Consider the following 6,672-nt stretch of genomic DNA (forward strand, 5'->3'; position numbering starts at 1 on the left):
GCCCCAATAATTAAAGCAATAAAGCATGCATAAACACAATTAAACAATAATTAAGAGAAGGGAGAAAGAAGTTATACCTTTGAAGCGTGCTTCGCTCGTAAACCAAGCTCTTACTTCTAAGCTTAAAGCCTCACAAGCGTGACAAGAGTCTCCAACGGCTCGTACCCACGACCCGACCCGAACGGTCTTCGTCTCGAGGGTTAGTCAAGACTTGACCAAAGATAAAACTAGAGTTTTACGAACTTAAAGGTTTTGTCAATAATTAGAGATGCCTTTTTAAGTTCCACTCAAGTTGATTTCCAAATGCCCAATCATGGGGTATTTATAGAGAAATGCAACTTGCACTCCCATTTATGATCAATGTGGGATAATTTGCATTTCCAACTAATTTATTTAAATAAAAAATAAATTAAAAGATAATGAAATCAACAATCAACAAGTGGCTTATGGAGAGGAGAGGTTAAGTGAGGACCATCACCAAGGGGGGGACCACTGCCTTTCTCCCCAAGTGATGGCTCCAAGCCTTGGTCCCCATATCTCTAAACTGGCACCAAGGACAAGGGCAGGCAGGCAACCTGCCTTGGCTGCCAAGGCTGCCAGCTGGCGCCTAGCACCAAGGCTAGGTAGCCAACCAGAACGCACAGCCCACCCAGCGCATGCGTGCTGCTAGCGAGCCACGGATGCTGCTGCTGCTAAGCGAGGCCCAATGCGCTGTGCTTGGTGCTTCTATGCAAAGGCACACACGCACATACGCATATACGCACAGCCCAGCGAGCTTGCTGGCTGGTGCGTAGCGTGCTGCCATGCGAAGGCATACGCACATACACGCACACACGCACAGCCCAGCGAGCTTGCTGGCTGGTGCGTAGCGTGCTGCCATGCGAAGGCATACGCACATACACGCACACACGCACAGCCCAGCGAGCTTGCTGGCTGGTGCGTAGCGTGCTTCCATGCGAAGGCATACGCACACACGCACAGCCAAGCGAGCTTGCTGGCTGGTGCGTAGCGTGCTGCCATGCGAAGGCATACGCACACACGCACAGCCCAGCGAGCTTGCTGGCTGGTGCGTAGCGTGCTGCCATGCGAAGGCATACGCACACACGCACAGCCCACCGAGCTTGCTGGCTGGTGCGTAGCGTGCTTCCATGCAAAGGCATATGCACGCACGCACACACGCACAGCCCAGCGAGCTTGCTGGCTGGTGCGTAGCATGCTGCCATGCGAAGCGCCTAGCAAGCTAGGCATGCTGTGCGCCAGTGCTAGCAAGGCCTAGCCTTGCGATAGCAGCTGGGCACTAGCGCCTAGCACGCATGGCATGCTAGGTTTGCGCCTAGCAATGCGAGGTGCATGCTAGCTCGAGCTAGCCTAGCAACCACATGGTTAGGCCAATGTGATGCTACGGCTTTGCTCGAACTTGTTGCTTGTTGATTTTGCGACGCTCGGTCTCGACGCTCTAGGCTCGATATCCGACGTCTGTGTTCGTAATACTCTAGAGACTCATCAAATCCTTCGGATTGATTCGTCGGTTCGGATCGGCAGTTCGTTTGGGTTCGACCCGAAGGGTTCAATCAAGACAAAGCTGTAATATTAATTGTTCACTAATATTAATAATCGAAAACGGCCTCCACCCAGGCATTCTGATCACTTGATCTCACTGAAGAATTAGCTTCCTGATAATTCTAAACCCTCTATCAGAATAATACACTTGTTGGAAGGACACCATTCCTTTCACTTTCGGACAGGTCCCCTTTTAGGTTATTTAACCTAAGTAGATGGGCTACCCATCGTTTTACGGTTTTTAGGGCTATTGACTTAAAGCCCGTTTTCCCCTTTGAATGACACGTGTCATGCTCTAATTGGCTCATTGAGCGCTGAGCTTAGGGACACGTGTCGCAGTGGCATTGGTCCACATGTCAAGGGTATTTTACTCTAAACAACAATAGCGATTGAAAATTATTTCCATTAGTGCTCTTGCTACCCAATATTCACACGCCAAACAAGATTAAGCTTCAGCAACAAAATATGAAGGAGTACGTCAAAAGGGGCAAAAAAAATAAACGGAAAGCGGAAACAGAAGCTATGTAAACTTCTAGGGTTTAAGGATTTATATACATATAATTAATAGCTTATAAAACAGTCCGACTAAAGTAATAGGATGTTTTATAAATTTATAAAATAAAAAGATATGATATAGAATATATATGAAAAATTCTAATTTTATATTTTATAAAATAACCAAATACACGGGTATTACAATCTACCCTCCTTAAAAGAAGTTTCGTCCCCGAAACTTAAAAGTTTATGAAACTAATTCACTTTCATAATTACACGAAAATAAATTTGTATCAAACTTTTCTTTATAAAATATATATAGATAGAGTAATAAAATATTAAGGGTATTATATACTATCCTATAAAAAGGAGTTCATCCCCGAACTCAAAGCTAGTCACATAAAAAAACGCATAACAAACACAAGCAAAATAGAGAAACACACTTGAAACGGCTTAACCTATGTCAATTTTAATCCTAACTCTTAATTAATAGGTTCATTCCTAAACCAACCCACGCTAGGATGTGAAGATCCTTACGTAAATCCCATGAGCGGTCTGGCTTTGATACCATTTTGTAACACCCCCCGATTTACTAACTAAATATAAATAAGAATTAAAGGAAAAATAAACAACCTTTAAATAAAATTTGCGGAAGCATATACCGAAATCGGAGGTATCACCGCCACACTTGACAATATATCAAGTGCTAAGGCTTATAAAATCTCACTAATTACAACTCAATAAACTAAGTGAGCTATTAATAAACCTTTACAAACTCGTTATAAACAAACTAATTGAAACACTTGAGCTCTTTTAACTACGATCACTTGATCAACATGCTTAAACAATTTTGTCTGCTCACCATTAAGGACAAATTTCAAAATAGATCGTCGCAGGGCCACCATAAGAAAAAGACATGGCCGCAAACACAAGTAGCACAACAAAACAACATACACACGTCAGCAAAAGTTGAGTAATCATCTTATATCAGAATACGGAGATTAGTAGAATAATTAACATTACTAGCTCAATTAAACAATGTAATTCGAAACTACATTACACATTATACTCTGGAAATAACTTTGTCAAACTCAACCTCGAATAATAATAAGAACCATTACTCAATTAACTCATCTATCCCATAAGGGTGTCATGCTCTTTGTTCTATACCTAGCCTTGGACATGGATAATTCAAATAAATAAACCAACAAGTATAAAAAACATGAATACTCTCAATTCAATAACCAGAAAACACCTCTAACCATGACCAATATGGGTCAAATCCCACAGTAGGGGACCATAAAAAAATAAATAGTAAATGATTATCATCTCCTTACCAACATGCCAAGCACTAAGGTCTATAACGCCGAGCTTCAAACCAAGAACAAAGTATTAATTCTCAACCTTTTGATCTCATACTTCGATCAAATAACCATTCACAAGCTAGTAAATAATATCTCAATATGGCACATGTTTCCAAATAATATAACAATTCGAACTCAATTCAATCCTAGTATATCTCAACTCTTATAGGGTTATAAAACTAATACCCAAATATAATTAAATCTCAACCCAATATAAAAGTAGTAACTCATCTAAAACCTTAAATAACAATACTTCCTAACGCAACAACATTAAAACCTTAAAATAAAAACACAATTAATCAATATAATACAATAAAATAATACATCATACATCACCATAAATTAACCATATATTTACGAAACATGATCATATGAATAACAAATCATAAAATTTGCGTATAATAATACAGAGTACATTTAATAGACAAATTATAACCAAACAAATCCAATAAATTTACACACAATAATAATCCAAAATCCAACCACTTTATAATCAAACAATTCCAAAGGATCAATAGTGTGATTACCTAACAATTAAAGGAGTTAAAATATGTTCTACGCCTCCATCCACTTGCAGGTACGAAATCGAAAATCGTCTCATATTCTTGATATGTACAACACCAATAAAGCTATGTGATAATTATAAAAAGAATATCACTAGCATCCAAATTGTGCATGACAACAGTGATTGAAAATTATTTCCATTAGTGCTCTTGCTACCCAGTTTTTACACGCCAATCAAGATTGAGCTTCAGCAACAATATATGAAGGTATACATCAAAAGGGGCAAAGAAAATAAACGGCAAATGGAAACAGAAGCCATGTAAAAGGTTTTATATAATTCTAGCTTCTAGGGTTTAAAGATATATATACATATATTTAATAGCTCATAAAAGAGTCCGACTAAAGTAATAGGAGGTTTTATAAATTTATAAAATAAAAAGATAAAATATAGAATATATATGAAAATTCTAATATTATATTTTATAAAATAACAAAATACACGAGTATTACAGTATTACACCAAGTACCATCAGTTATTTGAATGGCAATCACAAATTTTCTGTACTTTCTCGTCTTCAGAGAATTGTGAAAATAAGCAGAGTTCTCATCTCTTATCTGTAACCGTTTTATCTTAGCCTTTTGACTTAGGTAAGAAAAATAGATATCCTTAACCTTCTGGAACTCTTTTAAGGTTCTTTACTTAGAATCTCTCAAAGCATCATCCTGACAGCCACCTTGTTGAACTTATTTATGCACCTCCTCAAGATCTTTTCTCAACTGGCAATATTGCATTTCAATGTCAGTATAATCAGTGCATGCGGCCCTTCAGAGCTTGCTTCAGCATCTTTAACTTTTTGGTAACTCTACACATTATTTTAACTCCATGTTATCAATTCCCACACATTTCTAACAACCTAATCAAAATCAGCATGGTTAGCCCACATATTAAGAAACATGAAAGAACCATTCCAAGACTTGACCACCCTATCTAGATGAATCATAGCAAGGTTGTGGTCAAACCAGGACTCAGAACATAAGACTCTGGTAAAGTCAAGATCCAATCTTCATTTACTAGAGTCCTATCTATCTTAGAAAAAACTCTGCTGCTCCCATGTTGCTTATTATTCCATGTGTACCTACACCCAATCTGAGTCACATCAGCAACCCCACACTCTAGAATACACTTCCTGAAAGGCTCAAACTCATGAGAAGTAATAGGCCTTCCAACTCTATCATCATAGTTCAAAGGACAGTTGAAATCACTTGTAATCAGCCATGGACCCTGCATACCATCACCAATCTCATTCAAACCTGTCCAGAGACCTTCCCTTTCTATACTATCATTCACCCCATACACAAAGGTGCAATGAAAATAAACTTTCGAAGCCAGATTTTTTACTTTCAGGTGCATAAATTGCCCCTCCACCTTTAACACCTGTACTTGAAAAAAAATCAAACGACCAGGCAACCAAAATCCTCCCACCATCAACAATAGAGAAATTTGAAGACAAACACCATCCCTGAAACAGATTATTCTGAACTACAGAAAAGTTATCTCTCCTTATTTTAGTCTTAACCAAATAGCATAAACCCACTCTCTGCTCTTAGAAGAAAATTCTTAATCTCCTTCTGCTTTGAGAGGCCATTAAGACCCCTCACATTCCAGCAGAGCACTTTATCCATGTAACCCATTTTCCTACCTTAGACCTAGGGCCCTATCATCCATTCCCTCACCAAACTCCAGATTTTGATCAGCACCCAGAGCCACATCACCCAATCCCTCACCAAACTCCACTTCTTCAGCATGCTGCAATTTCTCAAAAGAGTTACTTACAATAACCTCAACTCTAGCAGATTCATTGCCTTTATCAACAGCCTTCCTTCCTTTACTTCTTGCAATTTCCACCCATCCTCAGTAACTCTCCTATTTCTTGTAGTAGTAGCACCCTACCCATTCTAAACAGACTTAGATTGAATCAATTTAGGTCGCCACTCCTTCCTAACCTTCTTACATCCCCCATCTTCATGCCCAATCTACTTGCAAAGAGAGCACTTAACAGGTTTCCACTCAAAAACTACTTTTTGGTGAAACATCACCCCTCTATCATCCAGAAAAGCTATCTCACCACAAATTCACCATCAATAGCAACCTTCCCTAGAAATCGAGCAAACTGAACTTTCTCTGTCAACTGAGTTGCAGAATCAGGTTTAAATGGGTCACCAATCAAGGACACTATCTTCTCCAAATAGTTCTTACCCCAGTATTTTAATGGCAAATTAGGAAATTGAATCTAAACTAGAACCCTAGTTAACTCAACATCACTAAGTTCCATACCATCCTGCTATTGTTTCAGAAAAACAGGGCGATTATCAAACAACACATTAGCAGCATTCAGAGCTTATCCTTAGATTCAACATTCAAAAATCTTATAAGAGACACTCTTTTCTTAAGAGCAATTACCTTGTCAATGTTCTTTTCCCCCCACATGCGTTTGCAGAAACCCATAAATGATCCCAAAAAAGGATTAGCCCCAATAACATAAGCAACAATTCCAAGCTTCCAATATGCAATTTCATTAGAAACATCCTTAATTGACAATTGGAATAAAGGTTTATTAAGAACCCTAATCGAATTCGAAGAACGTACCTCAAAATCTAGACCCCTATTTTCATCGATCTCTGTTTCTGGGTTTACCACAGCAACCTCCTCCGATTTCATCACAGTTAGCCATTCTGATAGCTTCGACTT

This window comes from Chenopodium quinoa, unplaced genomic scaffold, assembly GCF_001683475.1.
Source record: "Chenopodium quinoa cultivar QQ74 unplaced genomic scaffold, ASM168347v1, whole genome shotgun sequence".
NCBI lineage: Eukaryota > Viridiplantae > Streptophyta > Magnoliopsida > Caryophyllales > Amaranthaceae > Chenopodium > Chenopodium quinoa.